Source organism: Arachis hypogaea, chromosome 17, assembly GCF_003086295.3.
Source record: "Arachis hypogaea cultivar Tifrunner chromosome 17, arahy.Tifrunner.gnm2.J5K5, whole genome shotgun sequence".
NCBI lineage: Eukaryota > Viridiplantae > Streptophyta > Magnoliopsida > Fabales > Fabaceae > Arachis > Arachis hypogaea.
The window spans coordinates 42788940-42804657 of NC_092052.1; the positions used below are offsets into that span (position 1 = coordinate 42788940).

Genomic DNA, 15718 nt, shown 5'->3' on the forward strand with positions numbered 1-15718 from the left:
GGGATATCCTTGAGCCTTAAACACAAGGGATTCTTCATTCACTTGAATGATCAATTCTCCTCTGTCAACATCAATCACAGCCTTTATTGTGGCTAGGAAGGGTCTGCCAAGGATGATGGATTCATCCATGCACTTCCCAGTCTCTAGGACTATGAAATCAGCAGGGATGTAGTGGTCTCCAACCTTTACCAAGACATCCTCTACAAGTTCATAAGCTTGTTTTCTTGAATTGTCTGCCATCTCTAGTGAGATTCTTACAGCTTGTACCTCAAGGATCCCTAGCTTCTCCATTACAGAGAGAGGCATGAGGTTTACACTCGACCCTAGGTCACACAGAGCCTTCTCAAAGGTTATGGTGTCTATGGTACAAGGTATTGAGAACTTTCCTGGATTCTGTCTCTTTTGAGGTAATCTCTGCCTAGTCAAGTCATCCAGTTCTTTAGTGAGCAATGGAGGTTCATTCTCCCAAGTCTCATTACCAAATAACTTGTCATTTAGCTTCATGATTGCTCCAAGGTACTTAGCAACTTGCTCTTCAGTAACATCTTCATCCTCTTCAGATGAAGAATACTCATCAGAGCTCATGAATGGTAGAAGTAAATCCAATGGAATCTCTATTGTCTCATTATGAGCCTCAGATTCCCATGGTTCCTCATTAGGGAACTCATTGGAGGCCAGTGGACGTCCATTGAGGTCTTCTTCAGTGGCGATCACTGCCTCTTCATCCTCTCCAAATTCGGCCATGTTGATTGTGTTTATGGCCTTGCACTCTCCTTTTGGGTTCTCTTCTGTATTGCTTGGAAGAGTAGTAGGAGGGAGTTCAGTAACTTTCTTGCTCAGCTGACCCACTTGTGCCTCCAAATTTCTAATGGAGGACCTTGTTTCAGTCATGAAACTTTGAGTGGTTTTAATTAGATCAGAGACCATGGTTGCTAAGTCAGAGTGGCTCTGCCTAGAATTCTCTGTCTGTTGCTGAGAAGATGATGGAAAAGGCTTGCCATTGCTAAACCTATTTCTTTCACCATTATTGTTGTTGAAACCTTGTTGAGGTCTCTGTTGATCCGTCCATGAGAGATTTGGATGATTTCTCCATGAAGGATTGTAGGTGTTTCCATAGGGTTCTCCCATGTAATTCACCTCTTCCATAGATGGGTTCTCAGGATCATAAGCTTCTTCTTCAGATGAAGCATCCTTAGTACTGCCTGGTGCAGCTTGCATTCCAGACAGGCTTTGAGAAATCATATTGACTTGCTGAGTCAATATTTTGTTCTAAGCCAATATGGCATTCAGAGTGTCAATCCCAAGAACTCCTTTCTTCTGACTTGTCCCATTATTCACAGGATTCCTTTCAGAGGTGTACATGAATTGGTTATTTGCAACCATTTCAATGAGTTTTTGAGCTTCTGTAGGCGTCTTCTTCAGATGAAGAGATCCTCCAGCAGAGCTATCCAATGACATCTTGGATAGTTCAGACAGACCATCATAGAAGATTCCTATGATGCTCCATTCTGAAAGCATGTCAGAAGGGCACCTTCTGATCAATTGCTTGTATCTCTCCCAAGCTTCATAGAGGGACTCACCATCCTTCTGTCTAAAGGTTTGGACTTCCACTCTAAGCTTGCTCAATTTTTGAGGTGGAAAGAACTTTGCCAAGAAGGCATTGACTAGCTTTTCCCAAGAGTTCAGGCTTTCTTTAGGTTGTGAATCTAACCATGTCCTAGCTCTGTATCTTACAGCAAAAGGAAAAAGCATAAGTCTGTAGACCTCAGGGTCAACCCCATTGGTCTTGACAGTGTTACAGATTTGGAAGAATTCAGCTAAGAACTGATGAGGATCTTCCAATGGAAGTCCATGAAACTTGTGTAAGACCTAGAAATTTTGGAAAATTTTGCTATGAGCCAATTTCAAATCTATTTATTTATTAGAGATTTTATTTTCAGAAATTATTTCATCGAAAATAATTAAATCAGATTTTGATCATTAAAACATAAAATTTTACTTAATTTCATTATTATTGAATAATTTTCTATAATTAAATTACAAAATTTAGCAGTTGTAAAAGAACAAAAATTTTATATGATTTAATTTAAATAATTGAGATTTTATAATTTAATACTTTAATTTTTATAAATAGAAAATAAATTATATTATTTCTAATTTTAAATTAGAGTATTTGATTAAAAACTTATTAGTAAATTGATAATTAGGTAGTATTCTTAAAGTAATTTTAAGAGATTAAATTATATTTCAAATTTATACGATATACTTTAATTTTATTAAAATTTACCAAATCTCAATTTATCCAAAATTCTTAATTTCACTTTTATCCCAAATTAAACCCTAATTTGTTAAATACTTCCTAAAATACTAACCCTAACTTTTCCACTCCCTTCAGCCGCCTCACCCATTTCCCCTTTCTTCCAAAATTAAACTAACCAACACAACATATAGCAGCAGCAAAATCCAAAGAAAGAAAGAAAAGCAAGAAGAAAGGGAGCCGAGAAGAGAGGGAGATTCGAGAAAGCAGGGGGGAACGGAGGAGAAGAAGAGGGAAGAAAGGAAGGAACTGGCCGGCGCTGCAGGGTCCGCCACCACCGTCGCGCGCCGTTGTCGCCGCCGAGCCAAGCGCCGTCGCGTCAGCACGGCTGTGCCGCCACAGATGAGGAGAGATACGTCGGAGGGAGAGAAGGTCCGCGGTGTAGAAAGAGAGAGAGCGCTCGCGAGGGGTGTCGGAGTTGCGTTCCGCCGCCATGCTGTGCAAAGTCACCATCGTGCCTCGAGCCTTGCCGTTGTCGTCCTAGGCACGAGCCTTTGCCGTCGTCGATGGGGTTGAATCCGCCACCGATTTGAGCTGAGGGAAAGGAAACGTGTATAGGAGAGAGAGCAGGGGGCTTCGTGGCAGCTCCATCGCACCGCTTCTGCCGTCGATCGGAACCCTAGCCACCGCCGTCGAAGACGCCACCGCCGCCACTGCTGTTAATTGGGATCAAAATCGTTGCTGTGTTCCCAGAGCTGTCATGGAAATGGCTGATTCGATCCCAATTCCTCCATTGTTGAGACTGTAAGCTTTAATCCCTGTCTTGGTTCCATCTTGTTCCTCTGTCTTTCTCCTGTTCTAGCTAAGGGAACCTATGTCTCTGTTTAGTACTGCTATTCTGTTTTCCTGTTTGTTGTTAGGACCATTATGGTGGTGTTGAGGCCATCAGGAAACTGTTAGAGCTGCTATTGATGAATTTGATATTGCTATTTCAATTCTGGTTTGCTCTTCTCCTTGATTACGTTCCATTTGCACATTTTATTTTCATTACCACGCTTATTTTGATTTAATTCTAGTATATGCCCTGTTTTGAAATTCTCAGGGCTGTGTTCACTTTCGATACCTATTCAATTTGGATTCTCTATTCTGCTGTAACTACCATTACCGTCGTGGATTTGTTGCCACTGCTGCCATGAAACGAAAAGAGAAGGGAGTTGTTACGTTTGGTTCAACTAAATTGAGGTAGGGGTTTGTTTAAAAGTTAACATATTTTGGGGCTGAATACCTGATGAGTTTAGTGGATTAATGCAAGTGAATTAATTTCTGTGCTGACAATGACTTTCTGCTGTGATTGAAATTGTGGCTGAATTGATTATTGATTTATCATTTTTTTTGAGTTTCTGGAAAGAAAAAAAATGATTGAATATGTTGATTTTGAGCCTTGGTTTGAAAATGGTTTTTATTGATTATGCAAAAATGGATTTGGAAATGTTAATTCGAAATGTTGGTCTTGATTGAGCCGAATTTGAAAAGAGGGGACCCGTAATGGGTGGCAAACTCCAATTTTAGGGGAGGTGCTACCGAAATTTTCCTAAGAATTTCGAAGATGGTTTTGATTTAAGTATATTTAATAAGAGAAGTATGTTTTGAATGTTTTTAAAGGTTATTAAAGAGACTTGGATTCTATGATTTGGTTATCTTGTGGTTTTAAAACTCATTTGTTTTCTAATGATGAAATGAGATTTGATTAATTAGTAAAATACTTTAAAATAGTAAATTGAGTATGAATTTAAGGATTTGAGAATAGGAAGATGAGTTTAAGGTTGTTAATGAAATTGAATATAGCAGTTAAGAGGAAGAAAGTTATTTTAAGAAATATGATGAAATATGTGTGGTATTGGTTTGGAGGTGAATTTAGTAAGTTGTTTGAGGGTTGTCCTTGAAAATTAAGGTGAAATTTAGTGACAATTAGGTTGCTTGAGATCTGATGATAATTCTGGTTGATTATAGTGTTGTGGGGTGATGATTGAGGTCGATGACGTTGGTTATGATATTGATGGCAAGATTTGTGATGAATGAAATATGGTTTTGAAATGAACTTGGAAATGAGATTGGAATTAATGAATGATTATGATTTGAGAATGTTGAGAATGTTGAGATATGAACTTTGGATTATTCACATGGCTTATGAATTTGAAATATCTGAGATACAAGGTTCCCTGGATTAAGTGTCGTGGCTTGCCACCACGTGTACCAGGTTGAAAACTCGATACTCTGTTGACCCTACGACGTAAGTGTGACCGGGCACTATATAAATTCCCGGGAATGTTACCCCCATTGAGCAATATTGATTATTTGAGAAAAAGCTATGCATAGACTCTTGGGGATGCACGTCGGGGGACAGTCTAAGTACAATTCAGACTTGTCGGGTTGGCTGGATAATCGACAGATGAGCCTCATCAGCCATAGGACAGGCATACATCATATGCATTTGTATGTTTTGATTGAATGTGCAGTTGTTTTGGTTTGCCTAATTGCTTAGCCATGTTTATCTGCTATTTGTTTTGCTTGCTGTACTTGAATCCTATCTGTGATTTTCTTTGTTTGTCTTGTATGTGTGTGTTTATTTGAGAAACCCTTTTCGGTGGAGGCGTGAAGAGGGTGGTTCATGGTTTATGGTCGTGAAGAGTGGTTCATAGTTTATGGTAGTGAAGGTTGGGGCAGGTAGACTAGGTGTCGCTTGAGTATTTTAATGTATGGTACCACTTGGACAGTAGTGAGCGAAGTAAGTTAGACAGAAAGTTACTAGGCACGTCTCTAGTCCTTTTGTTTCTTTAAGCTATTAATCCTTCTGATGTATAAGTTAAAAGAATTTTATTTAAACACCTTTTAAAATAAGTCTTCCACCAAACTTCTTCAAAAGCTATTTTAAGAATAAACTGCTTTGTAATGGAATTAATTCTATTTGCAAGTATTTCTTTACTTTGATGGTATTCCCATCCCTACTGAGAACGTGTGGTTTGTTCTCACCCCAAAATCTTCCACCCTTTCAATGATAGGTCCGAAGACTCAGTTTGAATCTGCGGGCAATTATTGACTTTATTTATGCGAAGTGTTACCTTCATAGAGTTCCCTCGCTTGTTGAATAAGATTTTTATTCTATACAGAGGGATAGAAATTGTATCCGAGTTCTATCTTGATTTACTTGTATAAGATTTATTATTATTAGTAATTATGTAACTATTATTAATTGGTGATGTCTGATATATGATTTTTATGAGTTATAAATAACTTTATAGCATTTTATTAAAGATTGAAATGCGAGTTCGAACTAAAGGCTCAATATTAAATAGTTAGTAAGGAAAGCAGGTTAGTAACGCCTTACTTTTGGTACGATCATGACGTTTTGAAGGTTGGGGTGTTACAACTTGCAATTCTGTTGCATTAGAGAAACTAATTGAGGCTTAAGCTCAAAGTTGTTTGCTCCAATGGCAGGGATTGAGATGCTTCTCCCATAGAAATCAGGAGTAGGTGCAGTAAATTCACCAAGCACCTTCCTTGCATTGTTGGCATTGTTGTTGTTTTCGGCTGCCATGTCTTCTTCTAGTTTGAAGATTTCTGTTAGGTCCTCTACAGAGAGTTGTGCCTTAGCTTCTCTTAGCTTTCGCTTTAAGGTCCTTTCAGGTTCAGGATCAGCCTCAACAAGAATGCCTTTGTCTTTGCTCCTGCTCATATGAAAGAGAAGAGAGCAAGAAAATATGGAATCCTCTATGTCACAGTATAGAGATTCCTTGAGGTGTCAGAGGAAAAGAAGAATAGAAGGAGGAGGTAGAAGAATTCGAACTTATCAAGAGAGATAAAATTCGAATTATTGATAATGGAGGAGTGTTAGTCCTTAAATAGAAGGATGTGAGAATAGGGGAAGAATTTTCGAAAATAAATTAAAAAGATTTTGAAATAATTAAAAGAAAATTTTAAAAACTTGATGAATGATTTTCGAAATTTGAAGTTGGGAAAGAAATAAAGTGATTTTTTTGAAAAAGATTTTGAATTTATAATTCAAAAAGATATGATTGAAAATTAAATTTTGAAAAAGATGTGATTAAGAAGATATGATTGAAAAGTTATGGTTTTAAAAAGATATGATTGAAAAACAATTTTAAAAAGATTTGATTTTTAAAATTAATTACTTGGCTAACAAGAAAAGATATGATTCAAACATTAAACCTTTCTCAGCAGAAAAGGCAACATACTTAAAATTTTTGAATCAAATCATTAATTGTTAGCAAGTATTTTTGAAAATAAAAAGAAATTGATTTTGAAAATATATGATTGAAAAGATTTGATTTGAAAAAGATTTGATTTTGAAAAATTTTGAAAACTTAAAAAAATGTGCATTAAAAACAAAATCTTCCCTCTTGTGTCATCCTGGCGTTAAACGCCCAGAATGGTGCCCATTCTTGCGTTTAACGCCCAAATCTCTACCTTTTTGGGCGTTAAACGCCCAGCCAGGTACCCTGGCTGGCGTTTAAACGCCAGTTTCCCTTCTTCACTGGGCGTTTTGAACGCCCAGCTTTTTCTGTTTGATTCCTCTGCTGACTGTTCTGAATCTTCAATTCTCTGTATTATTGACTTGAAAAGACATAATTTTAAAAAATATTTTTGAAATTTTTTTTTATGAGAAACAATAAAAATGCAACTAAGATCAAATAAACAATGCAAAAAGGACGCCAAACTTAAAAGTTTGTATACTAAGGACTATAACAATGTAAAAATGTATATGAGAAACAACAAAACACACTAAACAAGAGAATTTAAAGATCAGAGCAAGGAAATCATCAAGAACAACTTGAAGATAAATGAAGACACATGCATGTAATTTTCAAAAAAAAAATGCAAGAAAAATAGAAACATGCAATTGACACCAAACTTAAAAATTAATACTAGACTCAAATAAGAAACATAAAATATTTTTTATTTTTGTGATTTTATAATTTTTTTGTGATTTTCGAAACTTGAGTGGAAAAGAAAATAGAAGAAATTCAAAATTTTTAATAAGAATTCCAGGAATCATTGCAATGCTAGTCTAAGACTCTGGTCCAGGAATTAGACATGGCTTACTAGCCAGCCAAGCTTTCAATGAAAGCTCCAGTCCAAAACACTAGACATGGCCAATGGCCAGCCAAGCTTTAGCAGATCATTGCTAACAACAGCAAAATTGATAGAAATCAGCAAGCTCTTGTGATGATAAGTTGAAACTTCGGTCCAAAAGATTAGACATGGTTTCACAACCAGCCAGACTTCAACAAATCATCATGAAACTCTAGAATTCATTCTTAAAAACTCTGAAGAACAAAATAGAAAATCTTTTTGTATTTTTGAAAAAAAATTTTCGAAAAATAAAAAGAAAAAGTACTTAATCTAAGCAACAAGATGAACCGTCAGTTGTCCAAACTCGAACAATCCCCGGCAACGGTGCCAAAAACTTGGTATGGCGAAATTGTGATCATCAATGGTGCCATCAACATGGTACGCACAATTTTAATCTCAACTCTTTATCACAACTTCGCACAACTAACCAGCAAGTGCACTGGGTCGTCCAAGTAATAAACCTTACGCGAGTAAGGGTCGATTCCACGGAGATTGTTGGTATGAAGCAAGCTATGGTCATCTTGTAAATCTCAGTCAGGCAAATTCAAATGGTTATGGATGATGAATGATTAAAAGATAAATAAAACATAAAATAAAGATAGAGATACTTATGTAATTCATTGGTGAGAATTTCATATAAGGGTATGGAGATGCTTTGTCCCTTCCGTCTCTCTGCTTTTCTACTGTCTTCATCCAATCCTTCTTACTCCTTTCCATTGCAAGATGTATGTTGGGCATCACCATTGTCAGTGGCTACAATCCCGTCCTCTCAGTGAAAAAGTTCAACGCACTCTGTCACAGCACGGCTATTCATCTGTCGGTTCTCGATCATGTCGGAATAGAATCCAGTGATTCTTTTGCTTCTGTCACTAACGCCCCACAATCACGAGTTTGAAGCTCGTCACAGTCATTCAATCCTTGAATCCTACTCGGAATACCACAAACAAGGTTTAGACTTTCCGGATTCTTAAGAATGCCGCCATCAATTCTAGCTTATACCACGAAGATTCTGATTAAGGAATCCAAGAGATAAACACTCAATCGAAGGTAGAACGGAGGTGGTTATCAGGCACACGTTCATAGGTGAGAATGATGATGAGTGTCACGGATCATCACATTCATCAAGTTGAAGAACAAGTGATATCTTAGAACAAGAACAAGCTGAATTGAATAGAAGAACAATAGTAATTGCATTGATACTCGAGGTACAACAGAGCTCCACACCTTAATCTATGGTGTGTAGAAACTCCACCGTTGAAAATACATAAGAACATGGTCTAGGCATGGCCATGAGGCCAGCCCCAAAACGTGATCTAAGGTAGCATAGAACTACTCAAAGATTAGACTCAGATTCCAAGATTGAAAATACAATAGCAAAAGGTCCTATTTATAGAGAACTAGTAGCCTAGGGTTTACAGAAATGAGTAAATGACATAAATATCCAATTCCGGGTCCACTTGGTGTGTGCTTGGGCTGAGAATTGAAGCATTTTCGTGTAGAGACTTTTCCTGGAGTTAAACGCCAGCTTTTGTGCCAGTTTGGGCGTTTAACTCCCATTTTGGTGCCAGTTCTGGCGTTTAACGCTGGGAATTCTGATGCTGACTTTGAACGCTGGTTGGGGCCATCAAATCTTGAGCAAAGTATGAACTATTATATATTGCTGGAAAGCCCTGGATGTCTACTTTTCAACGCAATTGAGAGAGCACCAATTGAGCTTCTGTAGCTCCAGAAAATCCAATTCGAGTGCAGGGAGGTCAGAATCCAACAACATCTGCAGTCCTTTTTAGCCTCTGAATCAGATTTTTGCTCAGGTCCCTCAATTTCAGCCAGAAAATACCTGAAATCACAGAAAAATACACAAACTCATAGTAAAGTCCAGAAAATTGAATTTTAAATAAAAACTAATAAAAACTAACTAAAATATGCTAAAAACATACTAAAAACAATGCCAAAAAATGTATAAATTATCCGCTCATCAAGGATCAATAGAGATTGAATTGCGTGAGCATCACCCTCTTCCAGATCGAATGATTTGGTATTTGGTTTGGATAGAGGAGATTAATGACCACTGGCCCTAGCTTAATCACTTACAGCCTTGCTATTGAATGAATCACTCATTGTTAAAGTAGTCAGTAAGAAGTATTAATTCGGAAGAACAAGCATCTTCGAGGCCTTAACTGATTTCCTATCATTGTTTCTACATCTTCTCTTTATTGTTTTATTTATGTGCCTACAACAACAACAATTATCTTTCTATTCTTCTAACTAAGATCTGCAAGATAACCATAGATTGCTCAATCCGACAATCCTCGTGGGGTCGACCCTCAATCTAACAATCCGACAATCCTCGTTGACGGGTATTGTTCGTGATTGACAAAATACAGGTTATCTTACTCCTTAGATCAAGTACTTTTTACTAGTTTTCTTTCAATTTCTTTTCTTGTTATTTTTTGAAAGTTCTTTAAAAATTATTTTTCAAAAATTTATCGTTTTTATCATCTTTTGTTTGAGACTGGTATCAATTTTTAAGTTTGGTGTCCTTTTGATTTTTGTTGATTTGCCTTTTCTTTATTCTTGAAAATTGTTCTTTGTTTCTTTTCTCTTATTCAAAATTTTCCTTTTGTTTTATTTTATTTGATCCTAAAATTTTTAAGTTTTGTGTATTTTAGTTTTTCTTTTAGATTTTCGAAAATTAGTGTGATTTGATTTCAAAATTTTTAAGTTTAGTGTTTTCTTTTTCTTTCTTCTTCTTTTTGAATTTCAAAAAATTTTTAAAATCCTTTCTTTTAAATTTTTGAAATTTTGAAATAAAATCTTGAATCTTTATCTTATCTTTATCTAAATTCAAATTTTAAGTTTGGTGTTTCTTGTTAGGAATATTTAAAATTTTCAAATCATATCTTATCTTTCTTGATACTTGATCTATATCTTGTTTATCTTTTGATTTTCCATTCTCATTTAAGTTATCTTATTTTTAATTTCAAAATTTTAAGTTTGCTATTTTCTCTTTATTTCTTTTCAAAATTTTAAAGTTTGGTGTCCCGTTAGTAACCTTTTTATTTAAATTTAATTTTCTTGCTTATCATTTCTTCTTTGATCTTTGTCTTATCTTTTTCTTTGGTTTTAAAATTCTGTTATCTTATCTTTCTTTTAAAATTCAAATTTTAGAAGTTTAGTATTGTGTTAGTTTTTCTCTTTTTTCAATTTTGAAATTCAAAAATCTCTCTTTGACTTTCTCTTTCCAATTTTCAAAACTTTTCAAAATCAAATCTCCTATCTTAATTCTCAAATCTTATTTTATCTTGTTTCTTTCTCTTGACTCTTTCTTTCTAATTTTTAAATTTTAAAATCTTATCTTGACTATTTCTTCCTTAATTTTTGAAAATTGCCTTTTTAATTTCAAATCTTTTTAATTAATTGTTTGCTTTTTCTAGTTTTAATTTTAAGTTTGGTGTTTCTTTAGTCTTTCTTTCAGATTTGAATTTCAAAGTCTTTAAATTTTCAAATCTTATCTTATCTTGTTTGACTTTTTCTTTTCAAATCTTCTATCTTAATTTCAAATCTTGTTAGTTAGTTGTTTATTTTGTTCTATCTTAATTTCAAAAGTTGGTGTTATCTTTTACTTTCTTTTTGAATTTCAAAAATTTTAAACCTTTTTCTTTCTAATTATTTTAATTTTTTGAATTTTCTAAGTTATTTTTATTTCATTTTATTTATTTTCGAATTTTTCTAATTATTTTCGAATTTAAAAAAAATATATATTTAGGTATCTCAGTGGGAGTCCTCTAGGCTTTGACACAGAGACTCCCATTTTTCTTTGTCTCTGACTTGTGTATACAAGAACACCAAAATCATTATGGATCCAAAAGGGAAAACATAAATCAGAAGAACTACGGGCTCTCCTGGTGGTGCACGAATCCCCACATTTTGTACAGCTATACTAGCAAGTGCACTGGGTTGTCCAAGTAATACCTGAGTGAGTCAGGGTCGATCCCACGAGGATTGTGGTTTGAAGCAAGCTATGGTTATCTTGCAAGTCTTAGTCAGGCGAATCAAGAAGTTGTTGGTTTTGATTTGGAAGATGGAATTAGGTTGATGTGTTTACAATGATAATCTTAAAACTTAGATGGATGAGGCTTAGATTTTCTTTGTCCTTCTGGATTAACTCTGGTCTTACTCTCTTCTTCAATGGTGAATGATTTCTTCTATGGTAGGTTGTATGTGATTGACGCTGGTTTGAGCAGGCGCCAATACTCCTCCAGATCTGAACCCCAGGGTTAGTGTGAATCCATTCTGATTGAGAGTGAAGATTTTGCAGTTCATTCTCCTTGGTGATCCTACTTAAAACGCCACAGACAAGGATGAATCTTCCGGATCGGAGGATGCTGTGCCTTTGGGTTCTAGCCTTTACCACAAAGACCCTAATCTCCCCGTATATCGGCTAAACTGGTGTCTCGAGAAGTCCCCAACGAAGTCATGGATTAGCCGTCTAAGAGATGCATAATCAAGCTGGTGGTTCATCATTGTCCGATGAAAGACGCACTCTGAACCCATGTAGAATGTGATAACCTTATGCTAGTTCAACGCATTCATATTGATGAAGAACTAATATACATCTTAGAATAGAGAATCAAACACAAATTAAAGAGGAACAGTAATCTTTTTTTAATCCATAAAACTCAGCAGGGCTCCTCCCCTCAACCTAGGAGGTTTAGAAACTCATACTGATAGGAAATACAATGGTAAAAATAAAATATGGTGTAGAGATGGTAGATGATGTACGAATAACATAGATCTAATCCCTTAAATACTAAACTAATGACTAGTAAGGGTAAAACAGTTTTTTTAGAACTAAAATCCACTTCTGGGGCCCACTTGGTGAGTGTTTGGACTGAGCTTTGATGAGATCCACGTGCTATGAGGCTTCTAGGGCGTTGAACGCTGGTTAGGGGGTCCTCTTTGGACGTTTGGACGCTGGTCTCTTCTCCCTTGGCACTGGACGCCTGGAAAGGGCCAGGAGGCTGGCTTTGGACGACAGTTTTGGGCCTTCTAATCTGAAGCAAAGTATGAACTATTATACATTGATGGAAAGCTCTAGAAGTCATCTTTCCATATCCGTTGAGAACGCTCTATTTGAACTTTTGTAGCTCCATAAAAGCTCTTCCGAGTGCAAGGAGGTCAAATCCGAATAGCATCTGCAGTGCTTTCTCTGTCTCTGAATCAGACTTTTGCTCTAGCTCCTCAATTTCAGCCAGAAAATACCTGAAAATGCACAAAAATACAAAGTAGAATCCAAAAATGTGAATTTAACACTAAAACCTATAAAAACTTAATAATTACTAAACAAAACATACTAAAAACTATATGAAAATAATGCCAAAAAGCGTATAAAATATCTGCTCATCACCTGGCTTCTATGAATTTAAGGTCAGCATAAACCTGATCATGCTAATGCAGCAAAATTGCCAGTTTCATGGAAGCCCACAGGAAGACCCTAAGAAATTCATCTCCGACTTCATGCAGTTCTGTGACACTGTAGAGACCAATGGAGTAGACCCTGAAGTCTCTAAGCTATTACTCTTCACATTTACCGTGAGGGACCAAGCACTGGATTGGTGGTATGCTGAACCCAGGGGAAGTCTAAACACTTGGGAGAAGCATGTTAACAAATTCCTGAACAGGTTCTCTCCCTCGCAGAGGCTGACTAAGTTAATAACATATGTTCAGACCTTCAGACATAAGGAGAACGAGTCCCTCTATAATGCTTGGAAGAGGTACAAGCTGATGTTCAGGGATTGCCTCCCCCCTATATGTTCTCAGGTTGGGGCAAGACAGTCATCTTCTATGAAGCTATCTCTGAGATGGCCAGAAGGTTAGTAGATCACTCTGCAGGCAGTTCTCTGTACTTTATAGAGACACACGAAGAGGCAGATGAGCTCATTGAGATGGTTGCCAATATACAGTACTTATACTCATCTAAGAGGACTCCAGTTAGGAAGGAAGCTCAAGGGTGGAAGAATCACTCCAGCAGCGTTGAATTTGAACGCCCCAGAGGGGGCAGAGATGAGGTTGAACGCCTGAAAGGGAGTAGCAGGGGCGTTGAACACCCAGAGAGGGATGGCACTGGCATCCAACGCCCAGAGAGTAGGGAAGGCATAAGCGCCAGTTCAGAGGACATCCTCCCTAGACATCCTAAAAATCCCTTTCCAGTTACTCTAGATGCTCATCCTGCATCACCCAAAGCCCTAGAGTACAGAGCCAAGTTGCCATACCATCAAACACTTCAAATGGTTTTCAAGGTCTTTAAACCTCCAAGATCCCCTAACAAAGGAGGTACCTGCATGTAGAGTGCAATGCTGAAGCCTCCTCCCTTGGCGAAAACTCATACAGTTTTCTCAGACATCAAACCTAAGTTTGGTGTTGGGCAGTCACTCCCCACCAGGGAGGAAGGTCCCAAGAGGAAGATTATTGGTAATTGAGGTCTCTATGGCACTAAGGCAAGAATCATAGAGCATCATTCTCTGATCTGGAAGATCCAACCTTGTCTGTGGCATTTTTAGTAGGATCAACAGAGATTGAATTGCATCAGCGTCACCCTCTTTCAGATTGAATGATCAGCGCCCTGGTATTTGGTTTGGAAAGAGGAGATTAATGACCACTGGCCCTGCCTTAATCACTTACAGCCTTGCTTTTGAATGAATCACTCATTGTTAAATTAGTCAGTAAGAAGTATTAACCCGGACGAACAAACATCTCCAAGGCCTTAACTAATTTCCTATCATTGTTTCTACTTCTTCTCTTTATTGTATTGTTTATGCACCTACAACAACAACAACCATCTTTCTATTCGCCTGACTAAGATCTGCAGGATAACCACAGATTGCTCAATCCGACGATCCTCGTGAGATCGACCCTCACTCACCTGAGGTATTACTTGGATGACCCGGTGCACTTGTCAGTTTAGTTGTGCGAGTCTCAAATTCGCTCACCAGAGATAAGGTGAGAGTTATTCTTATCCATATTATCTATACTAAAAAGTTTAGCTTGAATTCTATTGGCGAAATTTACTGAGCCAATGTTTCTAGGTCTGAGATAGTTGAAGTATTTTTTCTTTCCAGTTATTTGTCTCAAACATCCATTATCCATGTACCACTTCTGCCTTTTGGATGTTTGAGAATTTAGACAAAGATGCATTCTAAGAAATCTTAGCCTTAGGCACTTAAACTTTCTTTGGGTCCTTGTTGGTTAATCCTTGAAACTTGTTTCTGAACTTTCCTATAACTCTTCTCCTAAGGTTTCTTAAGGTTTTCGAAGGAGCTTCTTCTTAGAGTTATTAACATTCTATCTCTTATACCAATAAAAATTTTTGGTGTTATGTCCAAGTTATAACAAATGCAGCAAAATATTCATCTTTGTTTTCAACATGGACCAAACCAAAATTCAAGTAATATGGTCTCTGAACACCAAGCATCAAATTCATAAATTTGGTGTCATTTACCTTCTTCTCAAGTTTAGAGGTGAAAATTTTTTATTAACTCTCACTAGTTTAGATATTTTTGTTTCTTTCAGTTTGATAATATTTATGTGATAGCTTCTAAGATTCCTCAATATAAGATTCAACATTCTGAAGTTCTATCTTTTAAGATTCTAAAACATGTAACTCTCTTCTAATAGACACATTAGTTGTTGTCAGATTAAAAAGAACATTTTTTTAATCAGAGTTAACTAATAAAACAATGATTTATTTTCTTGCAGTATTTTATTTGCCTTTGGTAAGTCCCTAGATCTAGTTCTGAGATTTCCTATCTTAGATGTTTTAGAATTTTGAGCTTTCTTCAAATTAATGTATGACTTGGACAAATTCTAAGAGTGTTTCAGAAGCTCTTCATATATAATCTTAAATTTTACAAAAGAAAGATCAATTTTACATATTGCTATCTCTTGATCTGACTCATAGTGAGCTATAGTTAGCTATATAGCACATGTTGGTAATGTCATCAAAATCTTCTCTCTCAAATCCTTCATATGAGTCACTGAGAGTATCTACCATATCTTTCTTCTTAAAACTCCTATTGCTCTTTCTCGAAGTCTTATCCAATATTAGAAAACCTATTTTGATGTATCTTTTATCCCCACAGTTGTAGTAGACAACAACATTCACCTTAGACTTTTACTTCTTATCACCTCTACACTTTGTTTGGATAGATGATGAAAACTAAAAGAAAAGAAAATGAGAAGAAAAAATAGAAAAAAAATATTTTTTATGTATTGTTTGGATAAAGAGAAAATAAAGAGAAAAAAAATAGAGAA

At 36.3% G+C, this 15718-nt stretch overlaps 1 non-coding gene across 1 annotated transcript; it reads left to right on the forward strand.

Moving 5' to 3' along the window:
• The first annotated feature begins 1512 nt into the window (after positions 1–1512).
• LOC112768600 (small nucleolar RNA R71) lies at positions 1513–1620 on the forward strand. The gene has a single exon (XR_003186008.1). It is a non-coding gene; the product is annotated as a small nucleolar RNA R71 (small nucleolar RNA).
• Positions 1621–15718: the final 14098 nt, after the last annotated feature.